Here is a 20603-nt window from a genome sequence, read left to right as displayed (position 1 = left end):
CGACCTCCCTCAGGTTTCCTACCTTGGACTCTCCATTGACTTTTCTCCTGCCTTCATGGAGATCCACCTAAGTCCAGCCAACTCCACGTGCTCAAGGGCTCAATCCGGGGGAAACGGGGCTGGTACTGGTGAAGCTCCAGCCGGCCCTCGCTTCAGTACACCCTCGCCTTCTGATGGTAGGGACCTGTAAGGGTCTTCTCTCTCAGGTACCACCAACTCTACCTCGGACTAAGGATCCACCTTTCAGAAGCATAATAGTAAACTAAAGCCATGGATTCGGCAGAGGCGTCAGCCCTGCAAGCCATTCCAGTTCTGGCTCAGAGGATTCTGGAGCAACAGCGGGCCCTCGAGTTCTTGGCATCCTCGGTGGAGTGACTCAACACCCATTTGTATTTGGTGGTCCAAGCTCATGTAACTCCTCCACCAACACCGACTTCTCCTGTTTTGCCAGGATCTACTCGACCGGTCATTCCGCTGTCAGCCCCTCCTCACTATTCCGGTGAACCCCGCCTGTGCCAAGGCTTTCTCAATCAGTGCAGTATGCACTTCCACCTTCAAGTGTCCCTCTTTCCGGACAGCATAACAAAGACTATCTACATTCTGTCCTTCTTGGAAGGTAAGGCCCCGGCCTGGGCCTCTCCTCTATAGGAATGTTCAGACCCAGTGTTACAAGATCTTCCTTGCTTCTTGGAGCTGTTCCAGACGGTGTTTGAGGAACCGGGGAGACAGGTAGCAGCCGGGTCCGATCTCCTGCATCTCTGTCAAGGAGGACGTTCTATCATATTGAGTTCAGAACTTTAGCATTGGAACTCTATTGGGAGGAGAGCTGTCTCCGGACAATATTCCTTGAGGGGCTGTCAGCTAAGATTAAGATGAGCTGGCGGCTCAGGAACTTCTATCTTTGTTTGATTCTTTCATCGAGTTGGCCTCCAGCATCGACCGACGACTGCAGGAGAGGGCCCGTGAGTTTCAAGGCTTGAGAACACGCATGGCAACTTCTACTTCTCCACAATCATCTTCACCTACCGCCAGAACCCCTCCCATCACTGAGGACGAGGACCTCTCTCTCTGGAGGAACGGCAAAGATGCCGTAAGGCTGGCCTCTGTCTTTACAGTGGAGGGGTCGGGCCATCTCATTGCTCACTGCCCAATTTGTCCAGGAAACTCCAAGGCCTAGACTTCTCTGGGGGAGTGACACTAGGCATAACTTCTCCAGCTCCCCTGCTTACCTTGCCGGTGACCCTCTGTTGCGGAGGTCATGAGTTTCCTACGCTGGCCCTGGTGGATTCGGGGGCCGGAGTAAACTTCATCCTACAAGACATGGTCAAACAACTACTCATTCCTACTCATCCATGCCGAGAACTTTGACTCTCTCCTCCATCCGTGGAGATCCCCTCCCGGGGAAAATAACTCACCACATGGTTCCCCTGGAGTGTCACATCACACCGGACCATATGGAACACATCACTCTGTATGTTATCCCGAAAGCTATTCACCCAGTTGTACTTGGGATACCTTGGATGCAACCCCACAACCCACATTTCGATTGGACATCTTTACGGCTTACCTGCTGGGGTCCAGCGTGCCATGAAACCTGCCTCAAGGGAGTAACTTTCTCCTTTAACTGTCTCTGTACCTCACTTTTGGAGGGCCTGCCTACTCAATACAGTCAGTTTGCCGATGTATTCTCCAAGAGGGCCGCAGATACTTTGCCCCCGCATCGAGAATTTGATTGTGCCATTAATTTGGTTCCCGGAGCCTCTCCGCCTCATGGAAGAGTTTATCCGTTGTCCACTCTGGGGACCCACGCCATGTCCGATTATATTCAGGACAATCTTCAGAAGATGTTTGTTGCGTCCATTGGACTCAGACAGCTTCATCCCACATGCCTCACCTCAATATTCACTTTCTCCACCAGCCTTGGAAAAATGACGACCGCCACATCTGCTTGCTGTACTCCCTGGCGTCCCTGGAACTGTAATGGCATTCCACCATGATTCACCTGAGGACGTCCTAGGGTGCGCGCACGCATGCTACCCACATCTACATTCCAACGTTGGCGCAAATCTCAGGGGCATCCCCCTCGAGTGACGTCACAACATCTGGGTATTTAGCCTGCCAATTTGCTGACTGACTGAGTTAGCAAGGATTGGATTCATCCAGTCTAAGCTTCTCTGCCGCTTCTTGCTGCTGCTGGATGCTCTCTCCACCCTCCAGGGTTCTACTAACTTGGGTACCCGCTCCTCTGGGGCCCTATGCTTCTTTCCAGGTGCCTATCCAGTATCCAGGTACTCGGTCCTGGAGGGCTTGAGTTGTCTACCTTGATGCCTGTTGCTATTACTTCTACCTGCTGGGAACTCCACCATTACAGCTACAAGAGTGTGAATAATCGAACATCTACCAGTCTGTCTCACCTAGAGCTCCTCATTGTAAATCTGCATTGGAGCTTCCTATACCACAATTGTGGGATGGGTCTCCTCAGCCGAGGACCCAAAACTGCTGCTGCAGAAATCTACTCTCTACTGCCACCTCTGATGAACTCTACAAGCTGTATAATAAAGACTATCTCTGTGTTGTGCATCTGAGTCTATCCCGGTACTGCAGTTCCCCATGGGGCTCTTTCCCTTGGGAGTGGCCATCACTGCAGCACCTAAGAATCCACAAAACACCTCAAAACCATAACAGGGTTTATCCGACAGTCCACATCCCCAGCCGGGGCCAGCTTCTTCTTTTTCAGCAAAAAGGATGGGACTTTGCGTCCTTGTATTGACTTCCATGGGCTGAATGCTATTACCATCAAGGACCGGTAACCATTGCCTCTGATAGCCGAGGTCTTCGACCGGTTACAAAGAGCCAGGGTTTTTTCAAATTGGACATTTGAGGAGCCTACAATCTGATCAGGATTCGAGAGGGTGATGAGTGGAAGACAGCTTTTAATACCAGGGATGGCCATATGAATATCTCGTCATGCCGTTCGGATTAACTAATGCTCCTGCTGTCTTCCAGCACCTCATTAATGAAATATTTTGAGATCTGCTCTATGTATGCGTAGTAGTCTACTTAGAAGACATCCTGATCTTTTCTCATAATCTACAAATGCATCGACAACATGTCATCCAGGTTCTGCAACACTTAAGAGAGAATCGACTCTATGCCAAAAAAGAAAAGTGCATCTTTGAAAAAGAGCCACTACCCTTTCTGGGGTATATTATCTCAAATCAAGGCTTTCAAATGGAACCCTCCAAGTTGAAATGTATCCAAGAGTGGCCCCAACCTATGTGCACTCCAGCGCTTCCTCGTATTTGTAACTACTATCGTAGTGTTATCGAGAACTTTTCTAAGCTGGCCGCGCCTCTCACTGCTCTTACTCGTAAGGGGGCAAATATCAAAGCCTGGCCTTTGGAGGCTGAAGAAGCCTTCCAGGCTCTCAAAAAGTCCTTCCTACAGAGACCTTTCATCCGGCATCCAGATTCCAGACGCCCATTTACGGTGGAGGTAGGCACCTCCGCTGAAGGAGTACGAGCTGTCCTGAGGCAAAACGATGCATCATCTCATCCCTGCTCCTATTTCTCTAAAAAATTTACTACAGCAGAACTCAACTATTCCTTCAGCGACAAGGAGCTCCTAGCAATTAAGCTTGCGTTCGATGAGTGGCGACAGTGGCTGGAGGGAGCACAACACCGTATAACAGTCTACACTGACCATAAGAACTTGGTGTATCTCCAGCAAGCCCAGGGTCTGAACCCGTGCCAAGCTCGTTGGGTGTTCTTTTCCACACATTTTGACTTTGAACTCCGATATCAACCAGCTAGCAAGAACATTAAGGCAGATGCCTTATCTCGCTCTTTCTCCACTGAAGACACGGATGAGCCTATTCAGCACATCATAGACCCGGCTCATATCATCCTCTCTGCTACACTCACTGTCCCAGCTGGTAAAACTGTGGTGCTGAAGAGGCTTTGTAGCAAGGTCCTAGCCTGGGCTCATGATTCCCAGTTAGCCAGATATCCAGTACGAGATCAGACCCAAACCTTTCTCCAACAGTATTATTGGTGGCTCGAGATGCGCAAAGATATACGAGCATATGTTGATTCATGCCCAATCTGTGCTCAGCACAAGATTCCAGCAGGAAAAACTTGGGGACTATTACAACCTCTTCCAATTCCCATGAAGCCTTGGACCACATCTCCACGGACTTCATCGTGGATCTTCTGCCTTCTGAGGGCAACACAGTGATATGGGTAGTAGTGGACTGATTTTCCAAAATGGCCCACTTCACCCCACTATCCTCCCTCCCATCGGCTCCCCGTCTGGCCCAACTGTTCATGCTATATATCTTCCGCCTCCACGGAATACCTCAGCACATTGCATCTGATTGCGGTCCTCAATTCAAGGCCCGATACTGGCTCAACCTCTGTAAGACGTTTTGCATTTCCCTGGACTTTACCACCGCATTTCACCCTCAAGGTAATGGTCAGGCGGAATGTACGAATCATACCTGGAAACAATTTCTACATTTTTATGTCAATACCGGTCAGGACGACTGGGCAGCACTTCTCCCCTGGGCGGAGTTCTCCCACAACTCACATGCCTGTAACTCAACCGGGGCCTGAGCTTTTCAAATTGTTTTTGGGCAACAACCTATGCCGCCTTTGCCTCTGCCTCTGCCTGTTCCCTCACCAGCAGCCCAGATAACAGCTATGCAACTGAAGAGACTCTGGATTCAATACCCAGAAGATGCTCCTTAAGGTGCCTAGTACTGCAAAGAAATTTGCGGACAAGCATCGATGACTGGCTCCATGGTTCCATCCAGGAGAAAAGGTGTGGCTTAGCACCAGGCATATCCATCTAAGAGTCCCGTCGATGAGACTGGCCCCCAGCTACATTGGTCCCTTCCCAGTGATACGGCAGCTAGGTCCTGTGACCTATCAACTGCGTCTTCCTGTCACACTGAGAATCCATAATTCCTTCCACATGTCCCTTTTGAAGCCTCTAGTCCTTACCTGGCCTACTCGGAAGGCCCTTGACGTTCTGCAGACCAGGGCGGAGGAGAAAACCATATACCTGGCCCGTGAGATCCTCGACGTCCAGAAACGAGGCCAAAAATGGGAGTACCTCCTAGCATGGGAGGGATTCGGGCCTGAAGAGAATTTTTGGGAACCTGCTACCAAAATCCTAGATAAGGATCTTATCAAGAACTTTCACACTGATCAACCGGGAAAACCCAATCCTTCTAGGGGGAGGCCTAAAGGAGGGGGTACTGTTATGGCCGCCAGCCGTGGCAGTCCGTGACCGGGCTGGCCACTCATCCCTGTGGTAGGACCGCCTCTGAAGTGCCTGCAGGAGCAGATAGCCTTCCCTGACGCTTTCTTCACAGCTGTTCTAGCCGATGCTGATCTGGCCGTGTCCTTCGGCTTGTCTCCCTTCTGTTTGCTAGCTCCTCCCCCGCCGGGCCTGCCTAGAGCTGCGCACGCAGCTGATCATTGTATATAAAGGGGCCATGACAGGAAATAGTTGCAGCCCCTCCCTGGGGACTCCTCCTTCCTGTATACTATTTAAGGCAAGGTCTGCTCCTCAGACCTTGTCTTGGTTTCTTGGCTCCTGGTTCCGTGTTGTTCCTGAGTTCCTGATCCTGAGTTCCTGTTCCTGTTTCCTGTGCTCCACTGCCTGCCCTCCTCAGACCTGCTTCTGTCCTCCTGCCCAGTTTCTGCTTCCGCTCCCTTCCTCTTTGGATGGATCTTTTGGCTTCTGACTCCTGAACCGGCTTCCAACCATTCTTCTGGCTCCAACCCCTGGACCAGCTTCCAACCTTTCCTCTGGCTTTAACGTTTGGACCGGCTTCCGACCTTCTTCAGGTTTACGACCTCGGACTGTACATTGACTTTTCTCCTGCCTTCACGGAGGTCCACCTAAGTCCAGCCTGCCCCACGTACTCAAGGGCTCAACTCAGGGGGGAAAGGGGCTGTTAATGGTGAAGCTCCAGCCAGCCCTCGCTTCAGTACACCCTCGACTTCCGATGGTAGGGACCTGTGAGGGTCTTCTCTCTCAGGTAGCATCAACTCTACCTTGGACTAAGGATCCACCTCTCAGAAGCATAACACAAACTACTCCCTAACTCTGTACCCATAACTGCCTCTACTCGGATTGGGTAAACTTGCAGATGACTATGACATGTTGGGTGGGCAATTGTGTAATAGGTTATTTCTATGCCTAAAACACTGTTTAACCCACAGAAATCCCTTTGAAAATTAACTTTTGAAAGTATTATTCTAAGCATGCCCAGTTTATTTCGCACTTCCCCTATTTAGCTACAATTTTTCACTGTCATCTAAAGGATTCTGATCCAGTGTGGCAGTTTGCAAATTTTTGAGGGCGAATTTAAAAGGAATTTGGCTAGCTGACTTAACAGTTAATTAGGTAAATTTCCTTGGCTGAAAATTACTGTCCCCTCAGTGGCTAAAAGTGCAAACAATGTATTATAGAGAGTATACTTTAAGCTATGTCTAAAAGGGGTGTTGGGCTGGAGGTGGACCCTTGGCCTGGTGCAGGATTGGTATGGTTCTCTGGTCGGACCCAGAGAGTGCCTACCACTAGGAGGCAGAGCACATGAGGAGAGAGAGGATAGCTGGAGCTTTGCCAATAACAGTCCGGGGTTTCCACAGGTTGAGCCCTTGGGTACCCGGACCACCTGGACTTAGGTGGGCCTCAGATGGTCTCCCAGAGAGTTAGCGGAGGGGTGTGCCCACCACGAGCAAGGGTGCGTGCCTGATGGAGAGATAATGGACCAGACCCAAACTGGAAGCTCCAGAGACCTCAGGGAGGTCACAGTTCAGGAAGGTTCTCTGGGCAAGACAGGCAGCGCCTGCAGGTCTAGTCAGGTGAAGGCTGTAAGTGGATTCCAAGCAGGTTGGTCTGGTATCCACAGTAGCCCAGAAGAGAGTGTCCGAGTGCAGTGCAAGGGTCAGAGCCAGAGTATCAGTCCAGAGTGGTCAGCCATAGCACGGGTTAAATACCAAGGTCAGTCCGAGCATAGTCAAGGCAAGCGAGGGTCGGTTCCAGGCAGCAGACAAAAAGAATGGTCAGGCAGGCAGAGGTCCGTTCCAGGCAGCAGATAAGGGAATGGTCAGACAGGCAGAGGTAAGTACCAGAGATCAGTCCGAGGAGGTACTACCTGAGTAAGGATACAGGAACACACGGAGACTCAGGAACAAGGGAACGCTGGAACAAGGAGATGCTGGAACGTGGAGACACTGGAACAAGGAGACACTTGGAACACAGGGTAGGCAAGCATACTACACCACGGTGTCGACCCGATTGCCAAGGCAAGGTCCTGGGGGACAGGGCCTCGCTTTTATACTAAAATCAGGTGATGTCATCGGGCTGCGCCGCAGAGCTGGTTCCCGTCCTTGGCCCTTTACAGGGCCTGGCGGTCCGTGCGCGTGGAGTTAGGCCCGATGTGGAGGGTCTAGGAGACACCGCCACGGAACGCCGTGGAATGCTGCAAACGGGAAGTTCTGGCAGCGGCAGCAGGAGAGGATGGCCCGGGACCCGTTAGTGCAGGAGGAAGGTGCAGGCCTAGCACGGATGGGATGCGCAACAAGGGGAATGACCAGGGAAGGTCAGAGTAGGTAAATTATGTGAAGGGATTTCATTTGGAATCCTTTTACTTAATTTAGTGCATGTGCTTTGTACCTACTGCAAAGCAGATGCAAAATCTGTGGATACGTTTGAGTTCATCGTCCCCAATGGCCACTGAAGATATTATTTTTATAGTCACTGGGAAGAACATCAGAATAATGTCAACATGCAGGGCCTTGAGCCAGCTTAGTGGGCACATAGCTACATTTGGTAACTTAATTTGCTTTGGTAATGAATTAAATTACTGTGGTTTCAACATTGCATTGGAGTCACCCACACTACCACCACACAGACATAGATAAACACAAATACACAAAATTTATTTGGGCTCATAGGTGACAAACACCTTGGCAGTAAATAGGTAAAACTCTGGACATTTTTATAACAACTATTCCTAATATCAACACATTGTATCCTTGGAATAGTTTGAGCCTCCGCTCACACAAATATATAGTGTGGACTATTAGTGTAGACAGATGGACTCAGTACCAATGGGTTATATGCTCCCCTACTAGCAGATGGATACAGAGTCATGTTTCAAAGCTGATGTCACCTTAGGTACACCCCTGCAGTGATCTTAACCCTTCAGTATTCTCTTCAAAAGCCATTGTGGACATACTATTGAAAAAACCCGATTAAAACAGATAACATAACTGTACTCAACCAAACATAAATGCTGAATCCCAACAAGATTATAGATGCCCTAATCTAGGGATAGGGCAACAGCTTACCTGTAACCTCTTGGAATCAATATTCATTTCATGGATGATTCCTTGGCTCTGTTCTTGGGCAGCTGTGGGCAGGATGCTGAGTCCATCTGTCTACATGAAGGAAAATGAAATTATCAGGTAAGTAATTTTTCCATTTCCTAGCATGTAGCCAGATGGACTCAGGACCAATGACATGTAGAAAAGCTACTCCTGATTGGGGCGGGAGGATACCTGTGCTCTGGTTAGCACCACCTTTGCAAAGGCTGCATCCTCTTGGGTCTGAACATCCAGGCGATAGAACCTGGAGAAGGTGTATAAGGAGGACCACATCACTGCCTGGCAAATGTCGGCAGGAGACATTAGTCTAGCTTCCGCCCAGGATACTGCCTGAGCCCTACTGGAGTGAGCTTGAACCTGAAAGGGTAATGGCCTTCCTGCCTCTACATAGGCTACCGTGATCACTCCCTTGATCCAGCGGGCTATAGTAGCCTGCATAGCTGGTTTGCCCTGTCTCCTTTCACCGTGAAGGATAAACAAGCAGTCCGTCTTGTGTATCCATTTTGAGACTTCCAGATACTGCACCAAGTGCCTACTGATGTTTAAATGGTAGAGAAGGCAGTACTCTTCCATGACCTTGTGCCTATCTAGGGATGGCAATGACATGGACTGATTCAAATGAATCTCAGAGGCTACCTTGAGCAAGAAGGATGGAATGATATGAAGTTGTAATGCTTCTGGAGTGATCCAGAGGAACGGTTCCCAACACGATAATGCCTGTAGTTCAGAGATGTGACAAGCTGAGCATATTGCCACCAGGAAACCATTTTTAGGGTTAATAAGTGCAAGGAAAGGCTATGCAGTGGTCAAAAGGAGGGCCCTGCCAAAAACTCCAAAACTAGATTAAGATTCCACAAAGGAACTGGCCACCATAGGGGTGGCCGAAGGTGTTTTACCACTTTTGGAAAATGGGTCATGTCCAGCTGCACTGACAGGTGGGTTCCTTGCCTCTGGAACAGGAGAAAGCCGCTACCTGGACCTTCAAGGAGTTAAGGGCCAATCCTTTATTCAAGCCATTATGTAAAAATTCCAGAACCAGTGGGATTTTGACTGAATGGTAACACCACGTTCCTTGCTCCAGGACTCAAATACTCTCCAGACCCGCACATGCACTAAGGACGTAGAGAAATTCCATACGTGGAGCAAGGTTATAATTACTGCCACTGTATATACATGCTTCATCAGATGAGCCCTTTCAAGGGCAAACCATAAGACAGAAATGATTGCGATCCTCATGGAGGACTGGACCTTGCTGGAGCAGGTCCCTGTGAGGCAGGAGGTACAGGGAGGTCTCCACCAGGAGTCTCCACATTTCTGCATACCACAGATGCCTCGGGACAGGCTTATACCCTTGCCCAGGTGAGTTTCCTATAGCCACTGCTAGAGTTGAGAACATACTTCCATCAGTAGGTGGAAGTTAATCAAATAGTCTTGAGACAGCAGATTCCAAAGTGACAGCAGGGAACGTTGAAGTGGTTGCCTGTGTGCCCTCGCCAATGTACTAACTCCAGGGTTGATGCCATCAAACTGAGGACATGAAGATAGCTCCACTCCTTGAGGTGCATTGAGTTCATCAACCAACGCACTTGGGATTATCAACTTCCTTATCCACGAGGGCGGGAGAAAGACTTTGCCCTGCTTGGTGTTGAACTGGAATACCAGATTTTCCAAGGACTGGGAGGGCTTGAGTCTGCTTTTGTCCATGTTTATGACCCAAACAAGCTCCTGAAGCAGTGATGTCACCCTGATGGTCACCCAGAGACTCTCTTCCAATGACTTTGCCCAGATCAACTAGTTGTCCAAGTATGGCTCTTTCCTCAGTGCCACTGCTATGACTACTATAATCTTGGAAAATGTTCTGGGGGTAGTGATCAGGCCGAAGGGCACCACCTGGAACTGATAATAATGGTCTAGAACTGCAAAGTATAGGAAACGCTGATGTTCATGCCAGGTTGGAGTATGAAGGTAGGCCTTGGAAAGGTCCAGGGAGGTTAAGAACTCTCCCAGTTGTGTGACCATTATCACAGAGCTCAGAGTTTCCATATGGAAATGAATTACCCATAGGTGTTGGTTGACACTCTTGAGGTCCAGGATGGGGTGAAGGGAGCCCTTCTTCTTGGGTATGATGAAATAGATGGAATAACTCCCCATATTTTCCTGGGGTGCAGGTGCTGAAATTATAGCCCAAAAGTTGAGGAGTCTTGTCAAGGTCGACTTCACTGCCTGTCTCTTGTGCTGGGAGTTGCAAGGAGATATTATGAACATGTCCTGAGGAGTGCTGTGAACCTCCAGTATGTGTCTTTCTCATATGACATCTAGTACCCATTGTTCTGACATGATCTCGACCCACCGATGGTAGAAGAGGGATAGTCAATCCCCTATCTCCTTGCTCTGTGTTTGGGTTGACAAAATGTCATTGGGCAGTTTGGGCTGAACCTGAACCCAGACCTGCCCCTGTCTTGGGATGTCAACTCTGAAAGGACTGAGACTTCCCCGAGGACCAAGATCTATGAAAAGTTGGGTTTCTGAAGGGCTAAATGCATTGGGAGCTCCTGGATCGACTCCTCATAGGTGAGGGGCACTGTAACTGCTTTCTCTTCTCTTCCGGTAGCCAGGGCACTGGAGATTCACTCCACCTACTGGCCAGATTTTACAATTCATTTCCAAAGAGAAGTGATCCCTTAAAGGGCATCTTTGTGAATTTTTCCTTAGAGGTTGTGTCTGCTGACCAATTTTGCAGCCATAGCTGTCTACTTGCCGCTATCACTTAGGCCACTCCTCTGGCTGAGGTACGGACTAGGTCAGAGCCTATGTTAGCTAAAAAGGCAGTGGTAGGCTCCATAGCTTCTCTGGAATATGCTCAGGAGTCATCCACCTCTCTAGAGAGGAGCAGGCATGAGCAAGCCACTAGGGCACAACAGGAAGCAATCTGTATAGACATTGCTGTTGCGTCAAAGGCTTGCTTAAGGATGGACTCCATCCACCTATCATGCACATCCTTTAGGGCCGCTACTCTCTTCACTGAGATAGTTGTTCACTTCAAAACAGCACAGACCAACACACTAACTGTAGGGAAATGCAGGCGTTCTCTCACCACCAGATCCAATGGGAACAGAGCTTCTAATGCTCAACCACCCTTAAAACTCACTTCAGAGGCATCCCATTCCAGGTCAGTTAACTCTTGGATGGCTTCCAGCACTGGAAAAGTAAGAGGCTTTTCATAGAGATACCAGAATGGGAGTCTTCTTTGGTTCCGTCATAGAGTCCAACCCAAGAACTCCCAGTATCTTCGGAGTCTGGGAAAACAGGGCCGACAACTCATCTCTATGGAAGAAAGATAACATGGTCTGATATGGCTCCAAATCTGGTGGGATTTTCCCATCTTCCAAGGAATCTGGATCCTCTTTTTCATTCGTGCTGTCTGGGTACCTGCAGGGAAACTCTTGGTGAGACAAGGCATGTCTTGAGGCCTACTGACAGGGCTGGGAGAGGAAGGCTGTACCAGCTGGGGTTCCATCTAGCCAGCGGCAAGTGAAGCAAATTGTGCCTATACAAAGGCTTGAAGACCTTGAAAAAATTCCACCCAAGAGAAGGCCACTGGGTCCATGCCTAGCCCAGGAGGTATTGGGGTACGTGCCACTGGATTTCCCTCTCCCCGGGATTACTCAGATCCAGGGTACTTCTGGTTAAGTTGTGGATGATCCATTCTCAGAGTGGGAGGATCCAGGCTTAGTAAAGTCTGGGGAGGCCAACTCTCTCTGGGCCTTCTCTCAGTGCTGACATAAGTAAGAATCAAGGTCAGACTGTACAGCCCTAATATGACAGGCAGCACAGAGAGAAAGGTGCTTATGTTTCTTTGCTGTCAGAGATATTAGGGTCGGTAACAGTGTGTTCAGCTGGCTTGCACTTAAAATTTTGTTTGCACAGATTTTGTTCACCTATGCGGGTTGCAGCATGCCACGCGCGCAGCCCATGCACTTGGCTTTACCTCAATTCTGCACTTAAAGATGCATGCCTCATTGTTCACATAAGTATGTGTGCACGTATGTGCACGACATTACATGCACAGCACATCCGCAGAGCTGGCATGCACCATGCATATTGATGCTCTATGGAGAGCAATAGAAGGCACACAAAAACACACGCAAGATGATGCCACCATGACCTACCATGTAGTGTGCCACCGAAACTAATGCAGGGCCCACTTCCCCTTACCCCAACAGGATCGGGAATGGTAGGGCGCGCCGAGCAAGGAGACTGGAGGAAGTCTTACTGAAACCCCTCCAATGTCTCTGAATCAGAAAGAGTCCTCTCTTCTTCTTCTTCTTCTTCTTCATTTTTTTTTTACTTACCTGGGCTCAATCCTTAGTGCTTACCGGCTGAGTACAGAGACAGTCTCTGGCTGTGAGGGAGATGGCTTTGGCTGTCACCTTCGTGTTTGGCTTCCGGCACTTGCTGCCTTTCTGCTGATTCAGCAGCAATGTTCACGCCAGGAAACAGCTGCTGGACCAAGGCACACCTCTGAGGGATCTTGGAAATCACTTCATGAATTCTCAACTGAGGGAGGAAACTTTAGGTATCACCAAAGGATAGCAGGACTCAATCTTTCTCCAATTTAAAAGTAGAATTTCTTCTTCTAAAGGGTGCAATAATCCTGATAGGGAAAGCATGTCCACATCTGCTAAGAGATGGAAAGAGATATATAAACCAAATAGGTATATCTATTAGAGATGTGAATCGTGTGATCGATCGTCTTAACGATCGATTTCAGCTGGGGGGGAGGGAATCTTATCGTCGCGGTTTTGTTTTTTAAAATATTGTGTAAATCGTAAATCGGGGGAGGGCGGGAAAACCGGCACACTAAAACATCCCTAAAACCCACCCCATCCCTTTAAAATAAATCCCCCACCCTCCTGAACCCCCCCCAAAATGCCTTAAATTACCTGGGGTCCAGAGGAAGGGTCCCGGTGTGATCTTTTACTCTCGGGCTTCCGGTGCGTTGTAGAAATGGCGCCGGCGCTACCTTTGCCCTGTCATATGACAGCAGGGCAAAGGTAGCACCGGTGCCATTTTGTTTTTTTGTCTCCCGACGTCAGGAGCGTAGGAGATCGCTCCCGGACCCCCGCTGGACCCCCAGGGACTTTTGGCCATCTTGGGGGGGGCCTCCTGACCCCCACAAGACTTGCCAAAAGTCCAGCGGGGGTCCGGGAACGACCTCCTAAACTCGAATCATTTTGCCGTATGGTCGGCGCCATTTTGCCGTACTAACAGCAGATGAGGGGATGAACATTCCTTTTCACTGAGTTCAAGATGTATTTATTTATTTATTTATTTATTTATCGCGTTTTATATACCGTCGTTCGGTTTCGCCATCACAACGATTTACAAAGTTTACAAAGTTTTGATGTTTAACAGAGTGTTCAAAGAATCATAAGCTTGTTAACATAGTTATCTCAGTCATTATAAACATAGGGGTAGATTTTCAAAAAGGGCGCCCTCGCGTACTTTTGTAGGCGCATCAGGCGCAAACAAAAGTACGCTGGATTTTAGCAGATACGCGCGTAGCCGCGCGTATCTGCTAAAATCCTGGATCGGCGCGCGCAAGGCTACCGATTTCGTGTAGCCGGCGCGCGCCGAGCCGCACAGCCTACCTCCGTTCCCTCCCCTCACCTTCCCCTCCCACCCACCCCCTACCTTTGCTTGGGGATTTACGCCTCCCAGAGGGAGAAGTAAATCCCTGCGCGCCAGCGGGCCGCTGGCGTGCCTAGACGCGACCCGGGGCGATTCCGGAGGGCGCGGCCACGCCCCCAGACCACCCCGGGCCGAAACCACGCCCCTTAGCCCGCCCCCGAAACGCCGCGTCCAGCCCCGAAAACGGCATGCCGCTCGGCCCCGCCCCCAACACGCCCCCGACACGCCCCCCTCGGAAAGCCCCGGGACTTATGCGAGTCCCGGGGCTCTGCGCGCGCCGGCAGGCCTATGTAAAATAGGCGCACCAGCGCGCAAGGCCCTGCTTGCGTAAATCCGGGCGGATTTACGTGAGCAGGGCTCTTAAAATCCGCCCCATAGTTTGGTTGTTAAATTGTACAGGTTAAGTTATGTGCTTTGGATTGGTTCTGCATGTTTATGTGGGCCGGTAGGGAGGGAGGTTGTAGCATAGAGTCACATGGAGTTTTGGTAGGCTTTGGTGAACATCCAAGTTTTTAGTTCTTTTTTGAAGGTTTTTAAATTTTGTTGTGTTCTCAGTTTGGTTGGGAGGGAGTTCCATAGTTCGGGGCTTCCTAGGGATATGGTTCTCTTCCGAGTTGAGGTAAGTTTGAGATGAGCAGGTAGAATTTTTAATAGACCTTTGTTAGCTGAATGAAGGTTTCGGTTTGGTGAGCGGAGTTTTATGGATGCACTTACCCAATTTGTTTGTTTTTCATATATTATTTTGTGTATTATGGATAGTATTTTGTAGTCTATCCTGTATTTTATTGGGAGCCAGTGTAGTGAAATGAGAGTTGGAGTAATGTGATCATATTTTTTCGTTCCTTTGAGTATTCTGGCAGCTGTATTTTGAAGGATTTGGAGAGGTCGGATGGTTGTGAGAGGGAAGTTGAATAGCAGAGAGTTGCAGTAATCCAGGTTGGAGAAGATGAGTAGTTGGAGGACTGTTTTGAAGTCGTCGGGGGAAAGGAAAGGTTTTAGGTGTCATAGGGTTAGGAGTTTGTGATATCTGTTTTTGATTTTTGTGGAGATGTGGTTCTTGAAGGATAGATCCTTGTCAATTATGATTCCTAGGTTGCGGGCATGGGTGACAGGGGGGATTGCCGTCTTTTGATTCATTATGTTGAGTGGTGGTATGTGCGTAGGGTTGTTCTTTCTATCCAGCATGATTATTTCTGTCTTATCAATGTTTAGGATAAGTCTCGTGTTGGTTAGTAGTTGCTTTATTTTGGTGAGGTAGTTGGCTGTTTTTTTGTAGGTGTCTTCCAGAGAGTTGTGTATTGGGATAAGTATTTGGATGTCATCAGCATATATTAAGTAAGTCAGTTTAAGGTTTGAGAGGATGTGGCATATCAGGAGAAGATAAATGTTGAACAGTGTCGCCGATAGTGCACACTAAAACGAAATTTGGGTGTCCCTGAATCTTAAAGGCCTGAACTGCGGGAAATACAAAATCTCCCACGGCGGGCCGAAAACAAAGCCCGAACCAATAGATTTGGGCTTCGCATATCCCTAATGTTTACTATAAGGATGACATCTCCCATGGTGGCACTTGTGACACTCAGCTCCTCTGTGGAATCCTTAAAAAGAGCTTCAGTATTTTCACAAGCTGTCTCAGAACTGACCAAGCATGATGCCCTAGTGAAATCTGCACACCTATCTCCATTTCCTAAGACTGATCATTCAGGGGTGTCCGCTGTTCCAGGAGCTCTGCAGCACCATGTAGGCAGCATTCCAGTGGGTAGCAACATCAATAATGAGATGCTTGTGAGGCATCTCTAATTCCTCCTGCTTTTCATAGAAAAGGTCCCCCGCCTTCAGACTTCTGTGAAAGTGCCCAACTATTTCTCTGCACTTTTCTAGCAAACAATTCAGGTACAAATGCTTTGGGTCCTTAGATCCCAGCCCCAGGGCTTCCTTCACTGCCTGGTGCAGCTTGTGAGCAAAGCATCATGTGCCCTGATATCCCCCATTGGATACTGCCTTTACCAAATTAGAACCATTAATAGTGACAAAGAACCCTGTGTTAAGACTTCTGATTCTCTGATCTAGCTGCTGGCCCTCCAGCATTTCTCAAATTGCTGCTAAAATATTGGCAGAAGTATGGGAACTGCCCACTAGGTGAGTGTGCAGCAATGCCCATCTGTGTCCTTTTCATCTGGTCCCTCTGAAGCTGCTGTCTGCCCCTACCTCAGCCAGATACTACCAATGTGCTGTCAGAGAGAAGAAAGAGTGTGAGGTGTTTGTGGATGTCCAGATGTTGTTTGTGAAATGCACACTGCTTCCCTGTGCCTTCACATTCACATCTGCACACGTCTATGGCAATGCTTGTACAAACCGGATATGACCTTTATCCTGAAAGTGGTCTTGGAGGGCACTTTATAGTTTGGCACTAAGAGTTACAGCAAATACCTGAGACTCATGTTCTCAAGCAACTGCAGGGGCTGATCATCTAAAGCAATAATTTCAACAATAGTCCTAATCATCACTATGGATACTGCCTGCATCTTTCCCCATAACAGTGCCTCTCAACATCACCCTATTTCCTCTATTGTGGGCTGTCACTTCTTAGATATAGCTGGGGACTGCTGCTGCCAGCCTGCCATGACTGGTAGAAGAAGCCAAAGTTTTGAAAACAACTTGAGGAACACTCATCCCTTTTTCAAATACTAGTGTCCTCAGTCTTGCAGAAGGGGCCCCTTGATTACTGGTAATACTATCCCCAGATGCATATTGAAAGAGATGCTGCTTCTTCAGGTAATGCCCCATCCCAGAATTGCTTAAGTTTCCCAATTGCTTCCCTAAGCTGATGTCCTTTGAGTAGTTATAACGCGCAAAGTGAGGGTCCTCCCAAATTTAAAAATGGCTCCAGATCACAGATTTCTATCATGATCCCTTGCTTTTGTCTGCATCCTTGGGGCGGATGATGCTGCCCGGCACTGAAGTGGTGGTGGAGACAGATGGAGCCTGAGAAACTGGAGCAGAGGATTCACCCATCCTCTGTTTCTGCACTGTCAGTTTGACCTGCTCTCCCTCACTAACATCAGCTCCTGTCTCGCTTTCCTCTGTTAGTGAAATGGAAGCTAGCACGATACTGACTAAACATAAGAACATAAGAACATAAGAAATTGCCATGCTGGGACAGACCAAGGGTCCATCAAGCCCAGCATCCTGTTTCCAACAGAGGCCAAAAACCAGGCCACAAGAACCTGGCAATTACCCAAACACTAAGAAGAACCCATGCTACTGATGCAATTAATAGCAGTGGCTATTCCCTAAGTATAATTGATTAATAGCCATTAATGGACTTCTCCTCCAAGAACTTATCCAAACCTTTTTTGAACCCAGCAACACTAACTGCACTAACTACCTTCTCTGGCAACAAATTCCAGAGCTTTATTGTGCGTTGAGTGAAAAAGTATTTTCTCCGATTAGTCTTAAATGTGTTACTTGCTAACTTCATGGAATGCCCCCTAGTCCTTCTATTATTCGAAAGTGTAAATAACCGAGTCACATCTACTCGTTCAAGACCTCTCATGATCTTAAAGACCTCTATCATATCCCCCCTCAGCCGTCTCTTCTCCAAGCTGAACAGCCCTAACTTCTTCAGCCTTTCCTCATAGGGGAGCTGTTCCATCCACTTTATCATTTTGGTTGCCCTTCTCTGTACCTTCTCCATCGCAACTATATCTTTTTTGAGATGCGGCGACCAGAATTGTACACAGTATTCAAGGTGCGGTCTCACCATGGAGCAATACAGAGGCATTATGACATTTTCCGTTCTATTAACCATTCCCTTCCTAATAATTCCTAACATTCTATTTGCTTTTTTGACTGCTGCAGCACACTGAGCCGACGATTTTAAAGTATTATCCACTATGATGCCTAGAACTTTTTCCTGGGTGGTAGCTCCTAACATGGAACCTAACATCGTGTAACTACAGCAAGGGTTATTTTTCCCTATGTGCATCACCTTGCACTTGTCCACATTAAATTTCATCTGCCATTTGGATGCCTAATCTTCCAGTCTTGCAAGGTCCTCCTGTAATGTATCACAGTCTGCCTGTGATTTAACTACTCTGAATAATTTTGTATCATCCGCAAATTTGATAACCTCACTCGTCGTATTCCTTTCCAGATCATTTATATATATATTGAAAAGCACCGGTCCCAATACAGATCCCTGAGGTACTCCACTGTTTACCCTTTTCCACTGAGAATATTGACCATTTAATCATACTCTCTGTTTCCTGTCTTTTAACCAGTTTGTAATACACGAAAGGACATCGCCTCCTATCCCATGACTTTTTAGTTTTCGTAGAAGCCTCTCATGAGGGACTTTGTCAAACGCCTTCTGAAAATCCAAATACACTACATCTACCGGTTCACCTTTATCCACATGTTTATTAACCCCTTCAAAAAAATGAAGCAGATTTGTTAGGCAAGACTTCCCTTGGGTAAATCCATGTTGACTGTGTCCCATTAAATCATGTCTTTCTATGTGCTCTACAATTTTGATCTTGAGAATAGTTTCCACTATTTTTCCCGGCACTGAAGTCAGGCTCACTGGTCTATAATTACCCGGATCGCCCCTGGAGCCTTTTTTAAATATTGGGGTTACATTGGCCACCCTCCAGTCTTCAGGTACAATGGATGATTTTAATGATAGGTTACAAATTTTAACTAATAGATCAGAAATTTCATTTTTTAGTTCCTTCAGAACCCTAGGATGCATACCATCCGGTCCAGGTGATTTGCTACTCTAGTTTGTCAATCTGGCCTACTACATCTTCCAAGTTCACAGTGATTTCGTTCAGTTCGTCTGAGTCATCACCCCTGAAAACCATCTCTGGAACTGGTATCTCCCCAACATCCTCATTAGTAAACACGGAGGCAAAGAATTCATTTAGTCTTTCTGCAATGGCCTTATCTTCCCTAAGAGCCCCTTTAACCCCTCTGTCATCTTATGGTCCAACCGACTCCCTCACAGGTTTCTTGCTTTGGATATATTTAAAAAAGTTTTTATTATGAGTTTTTGCCTCTATGGCCAACTTCATTTCAAATTCTCTCTTCGCCTGTCTTATCAATGTTTTACACTTACCTTGACAATGCTTATGTTTTATCCTATTTTCTTCAGATGGATCCTTCTTCCAATTTTTGAAGGATGTTTTTTTGGCTAAAATAGCCTCTTTCACCTCACCTTTTAACCATGACGGTAATCGTTTTGCCTTCCTTCCACCTTTATTAATGTGCGGAATACATATGGACTGCGCCTCTAGGATTGTATTTTTAAACAATGTCCAAGCCTGTTGCACACTTTTAACCTTTGCAGCTGCACCTTTCAGTTTTTTTCTAACTATTTTCCTCATTTTATCAAAGTTTCCCTTTTTAAAACTTAGTGTTAGAGCTGCAGATTTACTTATTGTCCCCCTTCCAGTTATTAGTTTAAATTTGATCATGTTATGATCACTGTTGCCAAGTGGCCCCACCACCGTTACTTCTTTCACCAAATCTTGCGTTCCACTAAGAATTAAATCTAAAATAGCTCCCTCTCTTGTAGGTTCCTGAACCAATTGCTCCATGAAGCAGTCATTTATTACATCCAGGAACTTTATGTCTCTAGCAAGTCCTGATGTTACATTTACCCAGTCAATATTGGGGTAATTGAAATCTATATCGAAACACGTGGTATAGAAAAGTTAAACCATCACATCGCTATGAAATTTTATCTTATATATTTAGGGACCATCATACCACCCACAGTGCTCACAAGTCAGACTTGCATCTCATGCACTTTAACGGGGTCACGTTTAATCAATTGGTCCAGATGAAAGGCATCAAAGTTCAATATTGAGTATTTTTATGAATTTTTTACTATATGTATTTAAAAAGAAGAAACTTCCCTTGTTTCTGCATTATCGGGGTTGCTTATCCCGTAGCTGTCGGGGAAACTTGTCCGACGCGCGCGTTTCGCCACATCAGCTGCTTCAGAGACATCCGTATTCAAGCTCTCCTGATCCAGCACATCCCCATATCTTTAGCGGGGGTATAACCGAGCGAATTTCATGCAAGGTACCGAAGGTCCATCTATTTTTCTAAAGTAAAAGGGCTTGAGATTATAAAAAGATTTCAGCGATTACAATTTTCTTAAAAGTATTTAACGATGTATTTTAGCAAGTGGGGAAAAAAGGTTTAAGTTAGTCTGACTCACCGGACGCCGACACCAGCTCCCTGCCCAGTTAATTCTAGCAGTGAGGCGGCTCGGGTCGGTCTGATTTTAAATGCAGCGGTATTTTGAAACCACCTGTGAATCAAGTGATTCCTGATTTCGGCGGGCAATCACCAAAAATGGAACCATTCTATGTCCTTGTTTAGGCCACCAGGTGTCACTGATTTCAATTGAAAGATCCACTTTTGTTCACATTGTCTAAGCGTCTGTACACGATTCCCCCCTCTCCAATGTGGATTGATAATTTCAAGGATTGTCCA

The sequence above is a fragment of the Rhinatrema bivittatum genome, chromosome 2 (assembly GCF_901001135.1).
Source record: "Rhinatrema bivittatum chromosome 2, aRhiBiv1.1, whole genome shotgun sequence".
Classification (NCBI taxonomy): Eukaryota; Metazoa; Chordata; class Amphibia; order Gymnophiona; family Rhinatrematidae; genus Rhinatrema; species Rhinatrema bivittatum.
The sequence above is the reverse complement of the archived record's forward strand: the minus strand, read 5'-3'. Positions refer to the sequence as shown.